Source organism: Linepithema humile, chromosome 7 (genome assembly GCF_040581485.1).
Source record: "Linepithema humile isolate Giens D197 chromosome 7, Lhum_UNIL_v1.0, whole genome shotgun sequence".
In the NCBI taxonomy this organism is placed as follows: Eukaryota; Metazoa; Arthropoda; class Insecta; order Hymenoptera; family Formicidae; genus Linepithema; species Linepithema humile.
The window spans coordinates 15,775,287-15,799,808 of NC_090134.1; the positions used below are offsets into that span (position 1 = coordinate 15,775,287).

At 39.3% G+C, this 24,522-nt stretch overlaps 1 long non-coding RNA gene across 3 annotated transcripts in view; it reads left to right on the plus strand.

The window, feature by feature from the left end:
• Positions 1–46: 46 nt before the first annotated feature.
• LOC105678034 (uncharacterized) overlaps positions 47–24,522 on the plus strand; it is a 179,899-nt gene continuing 155,423 nt past the window's right edge. Inside the window, exons 1-6 of one of the 3 annotated variants that reach the window (XR_010891115.1) lie at positions 47–158; positions 982–1,474; positions 3,216–3,430; positions 5,183–5,400; positions 8,029–8,293; positions 8,614–8,654. This is a non-coding gene — a long non-coding RNA (uncharacterized lncRNA). Of the gene's footprint in view, positions 159–981; positions 1,475–3,215; positions 3,431–5,182; positions 8,294–8,613; positions 8,655–24,522 lie in introns of all 3 variants that reach the window. The other 2 variants (XR_010891114.1, XR_001101652.2) reach the window with 2 other exon arrangements.

Below are 24,522 nucleotides of genomic sequence, written 5' to 3' on the forward strand. Positions count from 1 at the left end.
TATGGCGCTGCCGTAGTCATCCTCCATTTTATGCAAACCTCTACTAATTTCACAGCGGAAATACAAAAGTTCCTTTTTCTCCTGCATCTCTGCGATTTGTGCCACGATTTCTTGTTCATCTTTTTGTTACGCATATTATATTCGTCTTGCATCAAATTGTAAGTATATTACGCAAAACTACACTGAACTATTTCGAAATTTTGTTATCGCGAAAAAGCGAACGAAGAAAATGCGTTGTAAACGGAGATACATTGGTTACATGTTCGAGGTTATTTCCACTTGCAAAAGTGAGTCCATTTTAATACGCAAATTGCCTTTCGATTTAAAAGAAGTCGAGTTTCTTTTCTTTGAACTTTCGATTTGATGTATGTTATGTATTGATAGGCGATAGGCGATTCGCGAAAGCATCAAATTTCCGTTCCGATTAAGAGCCATCTTAGAAATTGCGCCACGAAAATGACTTGTAAATTACATGTAAAAAAATTTCATGACAATAATGACAATAACGGTCTATCCAGACAAACTTGCATATGTTTATGCGATTATGCAAGTTTGTCTGAATAGGTCTTAATGCCTAGACAGCATAGCATATCCAAAAAAACGTCCAGAAGATATCTCGAAGACGTTTTAGAGACGACAGAACGTCCTCTGGATATCCTTTGAATGTATTTTGGACATGTGTGCTGTCTGGGTAAAGATTTTGAAGTGAATGAGATTTTGAAGAATGAGTCAATGGGAATTTATTTTGTACAGCAATAAAATCCCGATTAATATTCGGCATTGCATAAAGATACTTGAAAGATTAACACAATAGAAATAAAAATTTTAAATGCAATAATTAAGACATCTCTTTTCTAATAGATAAAAATATAAGAATTTAATTGTGACAATCGAAATATGCGAGTCAAACAATTTTCATAATTATAGATACATTTTTGAACAATATCCGAATTATTAGTACAAATTCTCGATCATTTTCAGAGTTTAACTGTCAATGCGAATGGCAGTTTGGTCCGCTCTATATGCATCGGAACTTGTGCTTATGCGAGCAAGACGGCGATGTCCTAATATGCAACGGGTGCAGGCCGCGATAGGTGACAGGAATACGGCAAGACGATAAGGACCGCCGTTGTTTAGGTCTGTTAGCGGCCGCGTTGTGTTGTCGTCGTCTCTGAGCGGTAGCGAGATATCGCCTTCGTATCAACAGAATATTCCATTATGACTCGCGTGCATATACATGTATGTATATGTGCGTCTGCACCTGCAGGCGCGGCCAGGATGTACGTATTCGCGCGAGACGACGGCGTATCGTGTAGCCGTCGTCTGGTACATGTACATTTAACGTGCGAATCTAAGTCCCAATTGCTCACAGGTGTCTATTCTGTATTTACGAATATTCGGAGACGCCACTTCCTCATTTCAAGATAACGCAAGTTTCGACGATCAATTCATATTAGCCCTTTGTGAAGACCAGGTATAACCCATTAGAATATTATATATGTTGTAAATACAATTATTATCTGACGAGTTTTAACTTTTGAACAATCGCGTAGGGTTTAAGAAATAATTTCTGAGATTTTAAATAAGCTTCTTAATGTACTTTTCTTAGTTTATATTTTATTTATCTTTCTTTTCTAAAAAATAATAAAGATCCACCTCGAATAAAATAGCAATCTGTGATACATTATTAATAACAGTAATTTTTAAACGGAGTTGAAAAACACTCGACGTGATTATTTAAGAAACTTGCAACCATCTTACATTAGATTAATTAGGTTAATTAATTACACAGTAATTGCTATCACGATGATAATATCCAGATGCAATATCATCGTTAGAGTTAAAGGAAATATCAATTGCTGCATTTCGAAAAGAGGTCAATTGCTTTTTTTATTTATAAACGCCAGAACAAAGTAGTAAAAAGAGAAAAAAAAAGCAACGAGATATCTGAGATTATTCGAATTACTGGTGTAATTGTAGAAGAAAGACTCGTTAGATATAACAATTGTAAAAGGATAGCTCTTGAAGGGCGGAAGGGCGGTTCGCGTATTACGGATGCATTATTTGCGTATGCCATCAATTGCGCAATTAATTATTGGGGATGATTAATTATAAATGGGCGACAGTACGACAGCCGCGCGGCCTAGTTTATTATGGTAATGTTTTAAATGCGACGCTATTCATTTCGAAGGATTAAACAGCCTGCAATGGTAGGTCAGTCTTTGAAAACGCATAACACGGATTCTGAATAGCCCGCACGCGTATTATACAACGTCACTGATATTTCATCATGAACGGGCTCTGTATGCGTGCTTAAACATGTATCTGATAATGTAACAATATCATTTGTTTCATTAATACCATTTGTCCCGGATTGTGTAAATTTCATTATACTTGCATTCGCATTGTTAACCGCAATTATCTTTATAGCGACATATTATAACGCGTGATATTACGTGTCGTTAATTTATCGGCAGCCCTTATCGATTGGATTTTAAAACGGGAATTTTGTTATCGAAGACAGCGCGAGAAACGCGTTACTGTGATTTTACGTCAATCGTATGACTTCTGAGTACGACATGTTCGAACATGACAATGAATTTCCTGTTTAATTCTTTAGCCAGCAGAAAAACTGACATATTTCTGCATTTCCATTCCGATTTGTTTTTATTTCAGCTTTTTTTCGCAAATAGATATTGGAAAAATCAAATCTTGAGTATTGACATATCTTCTATCACAAGATACTGTCGATAATAAATTTAATTACAGTCAAAGGATGGCATCCGCTTTTAAATATTGATATATAAGCGCTCTGATATTAAAATATTTAAAATAGGGTAAAAAAGATATAGAAATAAAATAGCAAGAAAATGATTTTAAAAGATAATTCAGATATCGCAGAGAAATAATTTCGAATTAATTTAAAGCCTTTTTTCAGAGGAAAAGATTTATTTAATGCATTAACAGTATTATGAAAAAATATAAAATACATAAAAATATAAAAATTATGAATAAAATATAAATACATGAAATATGAAAGATACAAAGTGAAAATTATAAAATAAGATAAAATAATGAATAAATAAACATTATAGGGATTCTAAAATCACACAGAGCAGCAATCTCATATGTAATTAAATATATAAACTCTTAGTGACTTAAAGTATGTAATCATGTACATATATTCTTCTAACATAGCACATTTGATGAAACAGAACTGTCGGGGAAGAAACGAGACCAAAGGAAGCAGGAATGAGAAAATGAAAAAGTGGAAGGTGGTTGGCGAGCGAGGATGAGAGGGAGAAAGAGCGGGAACTCTGCTCCAAAAGCACTGTAGAAAGGAGAGAACGAACGTTATTAACACTATGCATCATACACCAGCTACAGGCCGGGGAACGAGCAGCGAGGCTTTTTATCGCTCGGAAGATAGGTAAATCATGGCAAAATGCTAGAAGTTGACGACTTTTCGCCGCACACTTTACTCTGATTAAACTCCGCTATATCTTCGCGCGAACGGAGACGTTTGGCTGTAAGATCTCGAGAGTTTCCACTTTTGTCTAGAATGTTGAACGCTTCGAGCACAGCATCAACATTTGTAACCTCGCGACAAGGGCGAAAGGGAGAGGGGGAAATCTTCACGCGACCTCTTTATGAAATTCATCGTAAAGCAGATATATCTGAGGTATAATATGAGTCGTTAAATACGTTTCGCGATGAAAATGATGTTGATAAATTATTATTTGTATAATATTCGATATTTAATTATATTTGCACTTTGAAAAAGCAAAATGGAAATGAAATGCCACAACACTTGATATGTTTCGGTGAAATAATATTATCTTATAAGAAAAATTAATTGATTATTCGATCTGTAATTACAACGTTATTGGTAGAACATCTGTTATTCTGTGCGTGTGGATAGAATTTTGTACGGCAACGATAACGATGAGAAGGGATACATGACTTCTTTTTTCACACGTTTTAACGCCGTTTATAGCTACACAGTACACGGTGTAATATAAATCGGTATCCGCAAAATCGATGGTGGACCGTGCACACGGTACATTTCTCGCGCTTTACCGCCGTAACGTGTTGCAACCCCGTGCTCACTCCCATTTGTACGTCTACGAAATTTCATTTCCAATTCCAATGGACACCAATCTCCAAATTGAGCGCCGTTGCGCACGTGGTTCACGAGCAATCGTTTATAGACGGTCGTCTCTTACGAACTTTATGATTTGAATTCAGAACGCGATCGGTGTGGTTGCATAAAAGAAACATGGTTCCGCTTTCAAGTTGGCTGCAACTTGATGAATAAGATTTAATCATTTACAGCCAATAATATGAAGGATATTTTAGAGATTGAGAGTTCCGTATTTTGATAGAATTATACCGTGTCGAAGAAATGCATAATTTGTTCAAACAAACGTATCTTTATCATAGGCGCCCGCAAAAATTTGTCTAGGTAGGGGCAAGTCTAAAATCCTCGAGGTTATGTTTACACATAATATTCTGTTATACTAAAAAAAAAATAGTCAGAAACCTGTGTAGCTTCAAGTCAAGATTCATATTATTTAAATTAAAAATGTTTTTTGAAAAAATGTTTTCTACTTATCACACATTTTGAATTACAAACATTTTAGCTATACTATTTACTGTTATAAATATTGAAGAAAAACTATAGAAGTGGTGCAATAATAGTATAATTTTTAAATCTGTATTACCATGCAGAACCGTTTATTACTATAAATTTACAATTTTACATTATATAATATTGCATATATCTGAAATTATTTAATTTTGTGAAAAAAGGAACTGCAACCGCCTAGTCTCTCGTCCAAACCGATTAATTATTTCCGAAGAAAAATTTTATTATTTTTCCTTTGAGGATCAAGCAATGTAATATTTCATTAAAAAATTCAAAGAGTCATATTCCAGGGGGGGAGGGGAGGGAGGCAAATGCCCCTTCTTGCCCTCCTTTTGCGGGCGCCTATGATCTTTATTATTAAAGCAACTGCACGGAGAACATTTGCCGCTGAAATCTTTCAAGTTAAGATATCACTAACAACAAGCGTTGAATGCATTGTTGATAGAATATAATGGACAGAAAGATACCGGGATAAAGATACAGCGGGCATTAATTTGAAATAGCAGAACTTGATTATTCGCGATAATCTTACAGGATGCTCTCGGAGGATATCGCTACAAGTTTAGGCAACGAGCGAGCGGATGCGAGAACACGGCAACAGATACCATCTGTGTGCGCTGCATTCCATTTGCTGACAAGTTCGGTCAGATAAGGAACACGATGATCTTTTGCTGGCTTTACTGCTACAGTGAATGGAAATTCGGCCAGGTGACTTTGCGAGTTGATAACTCGCAGGCATGTGGACGGGACATGTAAGTACGGCATTAACCCACATTAGCAGCAGTCTCGGGCAAAATGAATTAAATCGTCCAATACGTCTGATTTTAGACCCCGACAGTTGTTTTGCTCGATTTAATTCACTTCGCTTCGCTATCGATCGCGTGTATTTGTCTTATTAGTTGCATTGTCCGCCGTTAGTGTGACGTTCCGTATTTTGATTGTTTATTCGCAACGAGATATAAAATTTGAATATCATGCAATATTGCTCCGTCGGGATCTTGCGCTCGGACAATTCGACTATTGAAAATACGTATTTTATTTGAAATTTCGAATGCGCACGCGGCTTGACAGTTCCGACTATACCTTGTAATACTGCACGAAAGTGCCTCTTTCTGCTGGATAATATAAAAGCACTTCCACTGATTCCGAACTGTCGCATGTAAGATTCAATGCATACGATGTGCATCACGTCCGATAACAACCGAATCTTTTGTACGGAATGCAGAATACATGATATGAAATAGATAGAAAAATATCGACATTTAATATCAATTTACAAATTTTTTAATTTTCAACAAATGTCTTTTCTATTATTTATAAATCTGTATTGTGCTAAAAGCACACATTTATTGAATAAACTCAAGTTTGAGTTAAAGAAACAAGTGGAGCTCGCAATTTTGGCGAGCTCAACATGTGACGTCTTCTTGCAAAATTCGCCAAAAATACAAATAAACATAGAAATCGCTTTTCTGTAGAATTAACATTTCAAAACTCGCCGATATCAAACACTCATTGCGTGAGCACGTACATTCCTGCCTAATATATGTCATTTACTTTGCTGCTTAAGGTGTTACAGTCCGTAGAAATCCTTATCCTCGCTTCGAGCACATTAACACCAACGAATGTTCCGATTAATGCCACAGTTCGTTGCATTTGCGTTAAAGGATTGCATTTTCAGTACGGTAAAATGCCATTGTAGACCACCGGAAAATGATAAAAGACCGGAAACAATTTTTCCCTAATAATATTTCGACGCGCGTAGCATTAATAAAATGTAGTTCACCGGCGTGTGAAACGAAGTGATTGTGTTCTGCCGAGCGAAATTAAACACGGCCATCGTGCACTATTCGAGATCGCGTCGTGGAAAAGGAAAAAAAAAATCCGTTACCGAGAAACGCTAACTGAATCTCTGCGCTGTAATGAAACGCATTGTATCAAGCCGCGGTCGAGTCGTATTACAGCGTTTCTCCATGGCGGAAAATCCAACGTCGACGTCGCATAAAAAAAGCCTGATTTCATTTGGCGCATTTTCCGCGCGCGCGTCGCAGTTTCACGTTTCTCGCACTCGTGTAGAGTCGCGCGGCGTGTGGCGCGCCGATGAATTTTCATGCATTCGGCGTACTTCACGCGCAGCTATGCATGTCATCGCAGCCATTATTTCGGACAGTGAAACGGCTAAGTCCTTGGAACACCCGGCTTAACCTCGGATGCGCCTCCGCCGTCCTAACTTTCCTAATTGTGCTTTAGACGGCGCTCCGGCATTTATATCTTTACTCGCACAGTTCAAGTTATTTCGCTCGGCTCTAAACAGCACAGTGTTTATCGCGCTTCAAGGACATTAGATTGGCGTGGAAAATGGGTTCCGCTTTCGGCAGAATGGTATTTGTCGTCCCGTTAATTCAACAACATATAATTGTTATTACAGTCGTCGCAAAGTGCAAACAGTATGAATGTCTTTATACTAAATAGACGCGCATTCTAATCAAAGTTAGCTTTAGTTTTATTTCTCCGAGATTTAATATTAACATTGAATATGCCTATTACAGTAAGACCCATGACGCAGTTGAGTAATGCGCTTTGTATTTTTCTAAACTTTTCACCTGTTAAACATCCCTTTTCACGGAAGTCCGATCACGGATGAAAGCTGGTGGAAATATTAGTACTCTCGCTGGACATGGGTATGTTTGGTGAAACGCGAGAAAATTCGCTGACGCACGAAAGGCGTATTTTGTGAAAAATGCGCGAGACTTTCGGTGAGTAGAAGCGATTTGCGTAACGTGAGCATTTGAATTTGCCAACCACTAAATCGCTTAATGATTGACTGCCATTAAACTCGTAATCTTTGATAACTTAGAAGCCGACAAATTATCCTCGCAATTATTATTGTACATATTCATTGAAATGCATCGTGAGTTAGGTTAGGTTAGTTTGAAGGTATACGAAATTGTTTCTGAATTACGTAACAATAATCATCGTTTCATATCATGTATTGTGCGATTATAATAAAAAAGAATGTTTGCGAATTCTTGAATCTCCGTGCCACGTTGATAACGTGATGCTGTGCAAGCGGGATAGGCACGCGTAGTATTTTTCGCGAATTTTTGATCGTTTAAAGCGAATGTTAATGAATCTCGAGTATGCCGAAATAAATATTCCACAGGACCCGCGGCAGCGCAAATTAATACGCATTATAATGAATCACGCGTGATAGATAGGTAGGTCAATCACTTAAGAGCAATAGGTTGTTATTATTCTCCGTTCATTATGAAGATACGAATACGATGATATGATGTTATCATTCATGTTATTATTATTATTAAAATTATTGTTAGTTACTAATTATTGTGAGTATTGATGTAATTGTTGTTGAATTTACACAGTTTGTGTGCGCCGATTAATCGCATCGTTAATTTTCTTCATCAATCAAATCGAAACGCTTGTTAATAATTACTGGGAAGTAACAAAATTTTGTCGCGCGAATATTAACATACCGGGAGTGTCGATGTTTTGTCGGGCGAGTATTTATGTACCGGGAGTGTCGAAGTTTTATCGCGCGGCGTTTGTTAGCGTGTTTTTGCGATCGGTTTTCGCGAGTGTCCAGTGCCAAGGAGTAGTGCTGCTCACAATCGATGAGAGTTATGGACGGTGAGTATAAATTTATTTGATATACACCTTTTATCTCTCTCTCTACTTTTTAAAAATTATTTATACTTATTTTACTCGTGTAATTTTTGGTAAACTAATTCTTTCTACATTTAATTAAATTTACAGTTTTTAAATATATTTTACATAAATTTGTCCGAAATCGTTTATTTCTACCTAATTTCTGCATATAAAAGTAGCGCTTTCATTGGACTTAAAATTCTCTGGTTTTTTCCACATATTTAATATTATTTTTTTAAATATTTAATTTAATATTTAATATTTACTTTGTCAACATTCATAAAATGTTTGCATACTTTCAGATCTTCAGGGGTTTCATGCCAGTTGCAGCTTCTGCATTATGGTGAGTCTTACTGCAAACTATATTTAATACTCTATTGCACAAATTGTTTATTAATATACGAGCTGCAGTTCAAATAACATACTTTTTTGCCGTAATTTTTCTTTATGATTTTTATGCGTTAATTTTGAACCGTATAAATAAAGTTCTTTTATACGTGTTTTTCGTGTAAGAAGTTTTAAATCACACAAATTTGGAAGATAATTATTAAACAAATTATGTTATGAATTTATCCACGTTTGATGTTTCGGCACACTTTGTAAACTTGTATAACTTAAATAATTTATTCCATTAATATCAAGCAACGTATAAGTAAATAGTTGTTATTTAGAAGGACACATTTTAATTTCTCGTATGTTAGAAAGTTTTCAAATGTCAATTTGTTCCCCTTCTTATTTATGTTGGATAAATATCATAATTTTTAACGACAATATTGTGGAAAAATGCGCGCTTTAATTTCCCGCGATAACGAAACTTGGCATCGTGTAATGCTGCGAAACGCTCTAGATCAGGCGCCGGCAAATCCTACGATATACACATATGCACGTACGTATGTATCTTGGCAAGATTCCTCTCAGACGATCGTCTAGGGAAACATGTTGTCAAATATTCCGAGGCACCCCTCGAGGCTCGTTCCTCTTCAGGAGCGACTTTAGATTCGTCTCTCGACCGCTCGTTTCCTTCCGTCCCTGAAGAACTTTCGCAACGACTGCCATGCCGATGGCAGCTTTGACAACGACGACGACAACGACAGGTCTTTCAATCTATATAAACAGACGGTCCAGCTGTCCGTCTGGCTGACGAAATTCTTAGCGCGCGTTTCTCGATCGGTTATATCTTTGGTTAGGATGTCAGTCCTTTCGAAAAGGTGACAAAGCAGCGATGCTTATTGAATATAGGCTATCGCTGAATTTATGTCGTCGTAAAATGTCGATGTCGAGGGGCGTCTTTCAACATATAAGCCGTATACGGACAAAACAGTAATATAAAATAATTCTATTTAGTTCGAGGAATAAGAACAAAAAATGTTTATTATTTATATTTAATATTTCCGTCATAAATTTTACGTTATTTGACTTTAAATAAATTAAAAATTATAAGGTTAAAATTGAAATCTAAATTTACGTAACAAATTTAATATCTTACATATATATTTGAACCGTTTTTACATATTATGTATGTAAAAAATGAATACTAAATATTAAATTTGGAAAATGCTCCTTGATATCTCAATATTTACATATTAAATTAAAATTTTTAAACGCGTTTAAATCGCAGCATAATGTACATTAGCTCTCGGAGGTATAATGTACGTTGGCGTAATTTTTTTTCCGAGTAGATCGCAATACGAGACGAAAACCATCGCAGCAGAGAAAGTGTTGCGACGTGTATTTTAACACCGCGTCATCCTAACGCGATTTATTATCGCCGAATCGATACGGCGACTTAACACGGTTTTTCGAACATCTGCATATCTATCTTCGGAATCTGCCGTCATCTTATCTTCGTGTCGCGTCACTTCGCGCAGCCCGCGCACTCCATTTACGTCGAGGAATCGCGACGTGTTACATGCCACCGCGCGGCGCATCGGCTACAATTTATACGCCAAAACGGATTAGCTAGCGGAAACGCAGGGGCCTGAATTTCGCGGGACTGGTAGGGAACGAAACAGGACGGGACAGGGACACCCATCGGTTTTGCATTTAGTGATTGCGGCGACGGTGTTGCGGTCGTCCGTCAATCGCAACGGCGTACGACGCGCGACACATCGAAGCCGACCGCAAAGACAGAGGCTGTAAGCGACGTTTCGAACTGTTGTAACTCGATGCGTCAAAACTTGTCACTCAACCGGGCGTGAAATTGTTGGAATAATTGGGGTTTGATCGGAATTCTTTTCTTCTTCGAACAATTTTCCAATATTCTGTATTCAATATTTCAGCAACGAGAGCAAAGTAAAAATTTGTTTATACAATTATGAAATTTCATTTGATGAATTATACGAAATTAAATCTCGTTTTTACGCACCATATAGTGATATTTCGTTTCGATAAAATAAATTCGGAAAATGAACCATTAATTATTCCTCTTTTATCCGCGCGCGTGTAGTTCTATAATCTCATTTGAATAATTGCTCGTGGCAAAGACACGTTCCACGTAATCGCTCGCCAATAGATAGCATTATCGATTTCGACGGTAGTCGAAATCAGCTAACCGGACATAAAATTGATCGTACACGATTCGAACGTAATGCAGACCGGTCGATGTTGCCACGCGTGTTCTAATATCGTAACGATGCATTCGATTACGCATGGGTATATTTAATCGGAGTGAGCTCGCAATCGCATCTGCAATTCCAATGTATTTCACGATCAAGTATGCACTCTCTCTTTAAAGGAAGCATAAATTTATATATCTCGGAAGCACTCCTTTCCAAGTTGCTCCCCGGTGTCTCGAAATTCTGAAAAATCCAGAATATGTCATAAATCGCGAGTATCACAGATAGAACGTGAGCAGAATCCGTGCGAGACATTTTGGAAAATGTAGCAATAAAAACGGTAAACAACGACGGAGAATGTGCATTAACTGTTATTATTAATTTACTGTCGATTGAATCAACATGCTTTCCTCAGAATAAAATTAATTGGCTCCATATTTCCGGAATAAAATGTTCAATCTCGCCGTTTCAATATGTTCATTCAACGCGTAACACTTTTATCGTTTGTTTCGCGCTGCACGTGCATTGGTATCCGTTAATTCCCATTTCTTGCTCGTACCTAGTTCGTTACACCGCTTACATTTTTTATTAGGACGCAGGAAGGCCATGCGCTATGTAGGGCGCGCGTTTAAAGCGCGTGGAGTATTCGCTAGGATTTGTCAGTGAATGCGACGGATGACGAGTCGAAAGATTAGCATTTCTCTTTCGCGTTTTCTCTCTCTCTCTCTCTCTCTCTCTCTCTCTCTCTCTCTCTCTCTCTCCCTCCCTCCCTCCCTCCCTCTCCCTTCCTCTCTCTCCCTCTCGTGCGCGACCGCGTTGTGCATAATCCTGATCCTTCGTTTTCCTTCAATTTTATCTGCGCGCTTCGTCTTCTCTCTCTCTCTCTCTCTCTCTCTCTCTCTCTCTCTCTCTCTCTCTCTCTCGCTCCCGCAGTCCTCTCTTTTACGGCCGTTATTGCATCAACCGGTGGATTAGTTACTCGCCGGCGCAACATACGTTCACGCCGTATATGCATCATGCACTGTATAACGTACGGCCACGTATCTACGTGCGCGATATTTCGTTTTAAGCAAATTTTGCCGCGCCGAAGAAATTAAATATTTTCGATGGGAAAAATTAAATGCTCCGCGCTCTTGTGCGTTAGCCGCCACTGGTCATTTCGCGCGCGCGAAATGTTTTCGTAAAAAACGCGATGATGATGCACACACATATACACACACATACACGCGGAACGGCGTAAAGGCGTTATACGAGGTGACCTATTTGCTTCGGTTATTTGTCGTACTTTGGCAGAGAAAACAATTTGGCGAGAAATACAATTACGCGCGTCTTCCTTCCGCGTGCGAGCGTGCAGATCAGTACGAATTATGCGAAAAGGGAGTGAAATTGTGTTACAGTCGCACATCCTTGATGACGTCACGATACACATACAATTTTTGCCTCTTCGTCATATGCGCGCGAGTAATCCCGTTCGTTTTCAATTTTATTATATTTTAAACGCCGAAGCCTAGCATACACCGCAAATTCCGATACAGTAAACAGAGCGTTAACTGCAATTGATATGTTTATAATGCATTCCATCAACGGTTTACAAACTCGCGAGAATTGCCAAAACGCACGCTAAGTACTTCATTCCGTTGCATATATAAATCACCACAATAAAAATCAAATATTTCAGCTATCACGTCCAAACCGTAACTTTCATGAAGCCACTCGATGCTATCCAAACTATGAGAGAGAGCCTTAGGTGCTTTGACGTTAGGTGCTGTCGTAAAACCGCGACACTTTGGTGATAGACCAGTATAACGCCTGTCCCGCGTATTTTTCATCGAGTCGATATTTTTCGATATATTTTAAAATTGAATTGAAATTCTTTCCCCTTCGTACAATTTTTCAATACTCCGTGTTTAATATTTCAACAACAAAGTCTTGAATTAAAATTTATACGTTATATAGTGATACTTTCGTCCGATAAAATAAATTTAAATAAGTATTGAGAAATTTAAAAGTTTGTCAACTTGTCATTCTTTTTCACAATGAAACATTTATTATGCAGGCTGCTTGTCATTCTGAAAGTAGTAAAAATGATTAATCATAATTAAATTGAATCCAAGCTTATTGTTCTCACAAATATCAAAGTTTGCTTTGAAATTTTTGAAGGCGTAAATTAAATGAATATTGCATTAAATTCTGATTTTATTTAACAGTTATGCATAAAACATTTTTTGTGATTTAAAGAAATCTAATATATTTACTCTTTAATGTAATTCTTTAATGCAATTGTTTTTTTTCTTTTTTTATAAAAAAATAAGTGATAAATTCCATTTTTTGTGATTTTTCCGATTTTTCCGATTTTTTTATTTAGGTCACTTTCATAATTGTCGGCACATTTGAAACAAAATAGCTAGATGTTTATTGTAAATCGTCGTGTCATCGGCAGCAGCAAGAGTTCTCTCAATTCACAATCAATTGATCGACCCTTTTGCTCTTTTCAAAACAGCCATACGTTATCTCCTCCCTGCTATTCCCTTTCTCTTTGTTGCCCGGAGGATTAGTGACATCGGTATACAACGTGGATACATATGTGCATGTTCGCTCAGCGGGCACGTGCAAAAAGGAAGTTCAAAAGGTGGGATGCAGGAGGGTGAGAGCAATTGCGAGAGGGGAGAGAGCAAGAGAAAAAGAGAGAATTGCAATGGGCGAATGGTGAATATTTCAGTCAGCAAGCATACCCGCGTCGAAACGAACTCTGGCTTTAGTCCGTGTATAGGTCAGGGTTCAGCTTAGCCCGGCTTCAACGCGAAACTCTAACCGCGTAAAATATACAGCACCAGGAAACACTCCCCGCCCGGCGGGCAGCGCCGTCCTTCTCCCCGCCGCCGCAGTCTTCGACGTCTCGGTTGAAAGCTCGCTAAGTATTTAGATTTCCTCTGGGAAGTCGTTTCCTTCCGATTTAAGCGGCCGCGATTAACCCTTAAGCGTATCCAAAGGTTGTCGTCTGGCGGGTCTCGCTAACCTTTGCATAGTTAGCACCCTGTTTTCGAGAATTTTGATATAAATGATTGAAGATTCCGGCTCTTCCCCAAAGAGTTCTAGGGTTCTCGTATTTTTTTCCGAAAGTTCTAGATGGCGTCTAAAAAATTCTATCAAAAAGTATTTGCTACTTAAAAAAGTTATTATCAATTTTTGCATAAGGTTGCTCTCGTGTCTTTAGATGGTTCCTTTTTACATTTAGCGGTCGCGATTATTCTTGAAAAATTCCATCAATTATTTCGAAAATCTAAAAACGAAACGTCAACTTTACAAAGTGCGCCTTCTCATCTTTTTCACGAATTTGCATTATACGCTTACCGGGAGTTTATTTGATCCCCTCTGGATAAATGTATATCCCCCAAAAAAGTAGGTTAAACCGTGCGGGATAATTGAATCCATTGGATAAAACGGATCAACTTAAAATCAGCGATTTCCCAACGATAAGATCGAAGGTTTACTTTTTGGCGCGTGTAAGTCGAAAAATTGCATTCTCGCGAAGTTGGGAAGGCAGCCGGGCTCTAATCTAATGTACATCGTCGACGTGCGTCTGCGCGCGGCGCCGCCAGCCGGAGACACGAAATTTCAATGAATTTTTTAATGGTCTCGCCATTGATCCCCGGGATAAAGCTTGAAAAATGTAGCGTTTCGGCGCGAGGTTACGTGTATCGATCAATTGCACAATACGCCGCGGCATTCGTATCACGGCGACCAATAAGAAAGAAACCGCGAACGTTTACATTGAAATTTAAATCACCCACCGCGTCGATTTTTTTATTCCACGCTTATATACCATGCTGTAGTACCGCTCGACTAGGTTCGGCGTACCGCCGAGTTGATACGTTGCCAGAAAGTGGAAGTGGCGAAACGGGGGGAGGAGGGGGAGAACTAGAAAAAAAATTGTTCCTCTTTGTGTGTGCGATCGTTGTAAGCTTTGAATCACAAATTGATATATGAACGATGAAGAGGTTGGAAGATAAAACTGTCGCGCGGCCGTGTCGGTTCCACTTTGCTTTTATAATTACGGGAAAACGTTTGACACTTTCCTCTCTCTCTCTCTCTCTCTCTCTCTCTCTCTCTCTCTCTCTCTCTCTCTCTCTCTCTCTCTCTCTCTCTCTCCCTCCCTCCCTCCCTCCCTCTCTTCCTCTCTTGCTTCTTTCTCCCGCGCTTTGGCGGCCGGTCATCCATTCCGCGCGCTGACATCCACATCGGTCGACTTTGTGGCTTTAACGAGATCCTCTGGTGTAGGAAGCAATTAGTGAGAGTAACCAACATGTCATGTCAATATCAACGATACTTTTGATCCGCGTTTTGGTGAGATTCGATCAGTACGTACAGGTGGAATTGGTTACGCTTATTAGCATTTAATTTTCCAATAAGTGCTCCGCTAATGATATTCGATTCGATCGGCGTGCTTTATTGGATTGAATTTTTTTAACGCATAGGCGCCTCGCGATTTTTCCATCGCTCCAAATTCTCTCCTTTGAATTAGTTATAAAATATCGAAATTGCACAGACAGCGAAATTCCAATGCACTTGACGCACAAAATAACAAACATTTTGCAGCGCACGTAAGCGTGATGAAAAACGAACGTTATCCGCTTTAACGTATATCTTCTGCAGTAAGTATTACAAGACACGTATTCACTCAAGCCGCGAAATTTTCTTATTTCTGTCGCGTCAAAATTTGGATTCGTGGAGAGAGCAATCTCGCATGCAAGAATCGTGAGACATACGAATGATGTGCAATCTGCGGATGTATGAGAAAATTTCCCCTGGCGAAACTACACAGCCCATTCTTGTATTATCTCGCCAAATATACGTAATACTTTACGTTTTTGCACCTACGTCGCGCAGCTTTCAGTTGCTACCGTGACTTTTACTCGCCACGTTTTCTTCATTATATTTTTCTACAATGCCTTTTTACGTCGCCTGTTAATTTATCCTCGTATTCCCATTCGTAGTTGAAGGGGCGTGAAATCTCCCGGCCCGCTACACGACGCTGTTACACGAGGGACTTCTCGTTGACTCGAGAAAAGTAAATGAGTAGTATGCGCATGAGTAAAAAAGTCCTATGTTTTTTTTGGAAGAAAAAAGATTCCTCACAATTGTGTGCAGAGTCTAGATTTTCGAAGCAAACACCTTTGTGCGACGCAAAAATTCCTGAAAAATACAAATTACTCAACTTTACATCTCAGAAAAGATTAATTTAATTCGCGTCAACGTTACATCAACATAGAGGATTGTAATATTGTTTCTCGAAAACATTATTACATGTTGTCAGAGTGCACTCTCTTTTCCTTTCAAATAGTAAAGACAAATTTGTAATTAACTTTTCCCTAATTATCAAATATACTTGCTCGTTAAATTTTACGAAGATTTAAAAGTTAATGAACAGAAAGATACGGCGCGTTGTCATAGTTTATTGTGCCTCTCAGTGTTACCCCACGTTACTTTTTATTACGGAGACGTAAACACGCGCTTTAAGGCAAATTAAAAAATGATCCCAGTTAAAAACAACCGACTTGTATTTAACGCGAGGCATCGCGTGGGCGGTTTAAGAACAAAAACTAAATCACCACTAAGCGTTTAAGCGCGTCCCACAGTTTAATTAGTAGTTCCGGATGGCGGAGAAGTTTCCTTCTGTGTAACCCGTGTCGGCAAACATTGTCGTTTGATGTTAACTGGCTCGCGAAAACTGGCCAGCTGGTTCTTTTTACAAAAGTACATTTTCCGAGTAATCGCGCATTTGCACGTATATGCGCGCGCATATATATAAATGTGTGTGTATGTGGATTAAATTCTACGTTTCATATTTCTTTTTCGGCCTATCCTTTACGCGTAGAATTTTATACAATACCTACCGTACATATGATCAACATAAGCTCGAGAAAGGGCTCGCGTTCAAGCTGTAAATTGAAATTTCGCAGAAACACATATAAAATGCACGCTAATGGCATTTTAATAACGTATATATATAATGTTTGTGAAAATAACATTGAAAAAATACGAAAGATATATTTGTGCGTTTTTCAGCAAATTTTAAAGTCTATGTTGTGCGTGCACTTCCGTTTTTCGAAAGGTAAAACAAATTCAATTCGTTGAGTGTATAAAAATATTCGATTTTGGATTTATGCAATTATACAGACAATTAAACGCAAGATTTTGCAGAGTTTATTTTTCACTCAAAAAAATATTTCGCTGATGTAGTTAGATTTCTAGATATCGCAACAAGAATCTATCGCTATTTTTCGTATCTGTGAAAACATTGTTTGTCACATATAGAATTTATAGCAGTAATGTTATAGCAATAGCTTCTGAAAAATTTAGGTACCATTGCTAAATGTTATTCATTGCATGATCTAACACGTGATTGATCTTATATAGATAGGCGCTTTAGAGAAACTTTCTTTTTAAAGTTCACAAACAATACAGATATATATTCTGTTTCTGTCATCTAAACTGATTAAGTAATTACATATGCAATATTACAACAGTTGCTAATCATTTATCTGTTTTAGTTAATTTTTTACATCTAGAAAATTTTAGCTATTATTGCAAGATTATTTTTTTGAGTGTTAGGATATTATTTAATAAATATGTGGATAAATTTAATTGTCTTTGTGTATTATATATTTAAATACCATATTTAGTTGCAAATTGGATATTTTCCAAAAAATATTGGAATATACTTAAGAGAAACTCAGTAATATATTTTCGAGAGAAAAATATATTACATCAATATCGTAAAACGAGGGCACCGAATACCATTCTGTAACTTTGGTACTAAAAGAATGAATGTTCTCAATGATTGGTTATTTTCCTTCCCGAATACTGATATATGTGGCGTTCACAATCTTTGAAATATATTTTCGCAACAAATTAGGCGAATTTCTAATCAATTTTTCTTTATTTCCATTTATGAAGATATTTATCTTGTTAGAGAAATAAAGAATTTCTATTTTTTCATATCAATTGTAAGAAAAAGTAATTCTACTATTCGTGAAAAAATGTGATCTGTAACATATTTTTCCTGCAGGGCTGAAATACAGCTGGAACATCGCGTATATTACGCCTGATTGAAATACATTACTATCATTATACGGTTATCTCGCCACTTGCGCAACCCTTTTGCGCGCGTTGCTCATAACTACGTACGGGATATTTTCATTCGCGCTCGATGACACCGTTCTTTTTTTCCCTTTTTTACGACTCCCAGCACCACATAAATCATGCACTTAGTTTCGAGTGGTCTCCGAAGGGAGGTACGCGCTTCGCAGGAATTCGCCCAGCTCCGTGTTTTCACCGTCCGTCCGTCCGTTCGTCTGTCCGCCCCAGAAACGGTCGCAGCGTCGATCTTAGCGCTTTGAAGAGATCGGCTATTTTCATAATAACGAAATATATCTTTTCCTCAAGACGACGTCCCATTCTCACGCGATACGGTCCGTTTCGAAAGTGGGTCGCCCGGGGCGGCGAATCGTGGATAAAAAGACGACGTGGAGAAGGAGGAAGAAGAAGACGCGCAAACACATACATATCGCGACAAGCTTCGCGAAAGTAAACGTGCATTAAAGCGCGGACGGAATCCGAGCGTACGCGTAGCACGCGCTTGTGTCGACGGTGATAAATCTCGTCGCCACGCTGGCGCGATTAATGGGCCGTTGATCATTTCGATTCGTCGTCAAAAAATTGCTAAATATTTCGGACGCAGATTATAAAAAAATTTACACTAATTACCGAATAATTAGCCATTAAACCCAAATTTCGTATACTTGACATCATTTCCACATGTGCCAATTAGCAGCGCGCGATGAGAGATACCTAAATATGTCAATATATTTACGTTTAGTAGAATTAGTGATCAATTTTTTACGCGAATCTTTACGTCAGTGCTTACTTTTCTGTGACAATTTTATATTTAATTTTTTTTTTTTTAGAAATATAAAACGATAAAGAGATATTTTATTAATTAAATGTATAATACTGCTTATCCACACGATCCGAATTAAAGATTAGTAAGAAAAGACTTTTGTAATCGACAAAAACTTGTCATATCGCGCAGCCGCTTAAGTAAGATTAATAGCTGGCTATTAAATCTCTTTCGTTCGCGGCCTCGAGACGTGATTTTCGGGAATGTTATGCGTCATTAACGGCATTTGAGCACACTTCACGTTTTCTTTTATGACGCAGCACGATCGTGCCTTATATTCTGACATGAATTTCCGTAATGCGAGAAATAGGACTCCTGGGACTTGTAACTCGTTTCGAAGTATAAACGCTCTTATCGATTGTTTGCGGCGCGTTTAGCTTTTTCCGCGCGTTTAAAACGTTTATCCACAGCGGATCGCGGCATCCTGAATATATGAGTCTCGCTCGACGTAGGCCGAACCCACGTAACTCCTGCCTACACGTATAAATTTCGCCGGGGCCTTTTAGACAACCCAGGTCGTTATTTGAACGCGGTGCCTTATTGATTCTCCCAATGTGCGCCTGAATTTCACCCCGGCAAATCCAAACTGTGCTGCGGTGGACAGAGGAAGATATTAATCCTTATATTGTCACGAGGTAATTTTATTATCTTCAAAAAGCGATTTTTTCACGTGTGGATATTAATTCTAATAAATTTTCACCGCCGTTTCTCCACTTATGCGCGTCTATTTGTATTGACTGCTCCGATTGCGCAAAAACAAAAGAATGCGCTGCTTTATTTGCCGCTGTTTGTTCCAGTCACCGGGCATCAATAATGCTTTATATTTTCGGTTTAACACTTTTCGCGTTGAACGCGATGTGTTTGGTACTTGTGCATCATAATTGTTGGTAAAAAAATGGTAAATTACAATTCTATTAATTTATTTATTCTAAGAACTGTTAATATTGTTAATATTCTAATTTTACATCATATATTTTACATATGTCAAATGCTGAAAGAGATGTCAAAGTGTCAAGCAATCCTGATTTATGACACAAATATTTAGAAACTATACGCGCGGTTCGAAAAGTCTTAAACCGTCTTTTATTGTGGAAGAAGCGATTCTATTAATTTCTTATCGAGATATGCAAGATGACGGTAATTATTGACTCAAGTTTAACACCGCGTTGTTCCGTTGTCGAGCAGCACGGACACAGAGTTTGATCATTTTATTGTGCAGTAATTAGTGATATACATGAATATCGATGACCTGGTTTGAAGAAGTGGCGATTTAAAAAACTTTCATCTTGAACCAGATGCATAATTTAAGTGCGGGAGAACACTTTTACCCAGTAATTATTCGTATCTCATTAAAACGCGCTACTAATCCTTTATCCACATCCAAGGTGGCGAATAAAATGTTGATAATTGGATTTAAACAAGATTTACGGACTTTTCTCAAACTAAGAAACTTTTTAAGCGTCACGTACAATGCACCAATACTCACGTATAAATGGATTTACAGGTGGATTATATTACGACGATAAATATTTGCGCAAAATCATTCAACGCGGTATTGCGCTTCAATTACAAATCTTTCTAAATATGTTTCGCAGCACGCGTCACGCGCGTTTTCGAACATCGCATTATGAAGCTTTGTTTGATTATTTATGGTTGTTTTATCACGAGCCGATGACAAAGTTGTGTGAGTGTGTGTGTAATACTTTATCTCGTTATACGTAATGTCACGTAATATTTTCACGCGAGACTGTTAGTTTTGGGACGTGCGCGTTTGCCGTAGAAAAAAATGGCTTTTTAGAGAGCTCATTCGAATACTTTCATTCGGCTTCGGTTTAATTAGAAACGTGCGCCGAAACTTCGTGATGGAACTTTTAAAAATTAATTATACGTTTCCTACATACTTCGTCGAGCGATTAAAAGCCCATTCGAAACGCTCGCTGTGAAGTTCAATAAAAATAGTTCGACTTGTATCGACTGCTCTGATCGCGCAAAAAAAAGGAGATGCATCGCTTTATTTGCCGCTGTTTAATTTGTTCCAGTCACATACATTGCTCTTTTGTCACAGGTTGCAATTCGAAAAATGCGACCAAAGATACAATTCTATTTTTCCCCTGATATCTTGTTTTAACTAATTAATGAATTTAATTATGTAAATGTTGACAAATATTATAATTTCGTCGTTTTGTTCTAATTCAAATAATGTAGAAAATTACACATTTGTGTAATTGTGCGCGAACTGTTATTTATGTCAATCGTAGAGCGTTTTGAGGAAAATTATTTCGTTTTTATTTCGATAACGGTCGCGAAATATATTGTATATTTTATAAACTCTCGTTCAGATTTATATTATTAATAAAATATTGATATTTATTTTTATTTTATTTATGCTATTCGATATACAATATTTATTTAGCAACGATAAATTGTTCTATGTGATTTTATATCTATGATATCAGATTTTAACGATTTTAACTATGCATAATGAAAATTATGCATAGCTAGACGATAAAGCAAGTTTGAAGGATTATCGCGAATTCTCTCTGATTTTCCTGCATAACCAGAAATATTTTCCCGAGCTAGCCTTCTCATCCACATAAATATTCCGCGACTGATTTTAATCCGAACAGTGGTGTATAAATCATCTACGATAATAATGCCTATTGATACAGATGCTGTATCGATGCAGTATCTTTCACTTTTCAGCAGAGATAAAGTAACGAGAAAGTCAATAGCCAGAGATGGGCACCGAAATCAATATCTTTATCTTGTTATTTTATCATTACGTTTATGTGCTTTTACCCATAATGTCATATATATTTCGAGATATAAATATGATGGCGCTGCACTTTGTATTTCATTTGTTGAGCGCAAAGATCTCATTGAAGGTAATTGCGAAACGAGAATCAAACAGCCACATTTAACGCTAAATGTGCAGCGAGAACAACGCGCCCATACATTTGTCGAGGGGGGGGGGGGTCTCCGGAGAATCATAACAATTTCTATTCGCCAAATATAATTCGTCACGTTGCGAGCTGCGGAAATATATTCGTTACGTGGGCCCCCGCATTATACAAACGCTGGTTTGGGAGTCATTCGAGGTTGGCCACGGTAAATTGCGACCAGTAATGTCAGTTCTTAATAACGACCCGCCAGCTGGTAATATCGATCCGGCACGCGGCGAATGCGCGCGATCGTATTTTTCAAGCCTAGACCGCGCGCACCGATCGAGTACATGTGTTTACACCCGCTGTACCGCGGGTGTTGGCCCGTGCATTAATTAAGCCGACATGCATCTTCATAACGCGATGACGGCTCTCCAGCGCGCAATTCCGCAACGTGCCCCTTCGAAATTCTTTCTTCAAAGATTAATCTTGGAATATTCTAGTTATCGTTCCGCGTACACGCGTGATTTTAGACCCTTGTGTTACTTTCGCCAATCGATTTTCATCGCGGTAGTCTTTTTTTTAAATTGGAAAATATGTAAATTGACCTGCTAGATTTAATACAGAACACTAATACCCGAAAGTGTGAAAAATGTTATCCGGAAAATGTAGACGCGCAAAGGGTGAGAGGAGAGGGGGAAGAAGCCCCGATAATGCACTGGTCAAGGATTAACCGAGACGCGTTATCGACCACGGTTCACGTCGATAATTCACCGAAATGCGCATTGCATTTGCCTGGTAAATATACCGGCGCAACACCTCGAGGCCCGCCCTTCGATTTCCATTCGTCGTCCCGCAGCGCATAGCAGCGACAGCGGACTTCCGCATTAACATAAACGCATTACCAGGCGCCGGGCGACAAGTCCGAAACCGAGAGCGCTAACGAGTGAAAAATCGACGGCGGGGCCGATATATAGACGTATCGCCGTCCCTCGGCGTGTACAGCCCTGCTTCTGTTCGTGGGTTCGTGACGAGGTCGGAGCGGGGAGAGAGAGAGCTCCGTCGTCCTTTCGCCCCCGTCGAGAAAAAGACGGCGCGATCTAATTACGGCGAGGTTGCCGAGAACGAGTCGCGGGGAATTCCCGGGGAAAACTCCGCGCCTTTCTTCGGCAGGCGAGAGATTGTTGTTGCTGGTGCAATAGTTCGCGTCGGAGATGGCTCGATGCACTCTCTCGAGGCTCGCTGGGCCGCTTGCTCTGCTCGGCTGGCTCGGCTTGGCTCCGGCTTGGTTGGCACCGCCTGGTGACGATCGATGCCGCGAAGATTCAGCCGATACCAACGACGTAAATGAGAATGAATCGGCCGAGCCGAGTCTGCCGTCAGGACCGACCCTGTATCGAAGGGTCGACGAAGGGGGGTATATACGCGACGCGACATACGTATGTACGTACAAATGAACGCGAACGTATGTGCCGACCGGGAGATAAATACACGGATTGTCGAGAATTATAGCTTCTCGTCGTGTCGCGTTTCTTTTTCGTTCTTTACGGCGCGCCGTAAAAGAACACGCCACCGCGAAGAGACGGTGAACTACTTGGAATAATTTTCTTACGCGACACGCTCTTACGGTGCTTGAAGTTCGGGAATTTCGCCGCGATGCCTTTTCGCGCTTCAAATTCAAAAGTCGGAAAAGTCAAGTGTCAACATTGTTCATTTTCACCCGATTCGAATCGTGAATCGCCATTCTTTTTTTTTGCTCCTTCGTCCGATAAATATCGCGAAAGCCTGTGTGAGCCGGGATATTCCTCCCGGCTCTCCTCGACTTTTTCTATTCTGATGACGCGTCCGCCGCGGGGAGACACACGCTCTGGGATTACCTATCTGCAATTACGTATGAATGAACGCGTCTAAATCAAGCCGGAGCGAGAGCGACTATAGAGCCAGCATGTCGATGTACATATTTTTCTCTTTCCCTTTGCACTCGATACGCGCGCAGATGGGGCAGCGTGCCAGAGCGAGGGGACCGTAGCGAAGAGGGTCGAGACGGAGGGAAAGAGAGCGGGCTGCGGAGGGACGGCGAGGGGGCGGGCCGGGGGGAGGGAGTGGAAATGAGATAGAGGTTGGTAGCGAAGGAGAGGTCGGGTCGCCGAAGAGAAAGGGGGGAGAAAGGGAGGGAACGGAGAAAGGGAGACCAGGGAAAAGAGACGAAGAGGTGGCGGCAGAAGGGGGAGGGGGGGGGGAGGGGGTGAGGATGAGGAGGTGACGGTGGTGGAGAGAGGGGCAGATTTGACCCTGCTTGTGCACCTGGATAGGAGGCTGTAATCAATACCACAGAAAGCGCGCGCTGCGCCAGGCTCACCCCTTATCCGTTTCGCCTACCGATACCTGAATAAACGGCCATGCGGAGGTCCCCCGCTCACCTGCGGACTTTTCGCGCTCGATACGTAACAAATACGCACTCCCCGATGTGGCAATGAGCCCCGTCTTCGATCTAATATATGTGAAATCGCCGATGCATCGCTTCTCTCTCTCTCTTACGGGGCAATGACAGGTCAGGAGATAACAGCGGATATTGTATTCTTTCTGTTTCTATGTTTAGTCTCGCTCGGTTTTTGTACTTTTCGATCGATACGCGGAGAGCTGATGAAGATTCTTTCGAAGAAGAGGTGAATTTGCGTATAGATTGAATTAACGCCTGAAAATATTTCGAAATAAAAAATTTTTTATCAATTTTACGCATTTATTAAATTTGCGGAAAGGCTGATTTTAATTTTTCGATAATTTTTAACTAATACGGTGTGTCATCAAATGTTA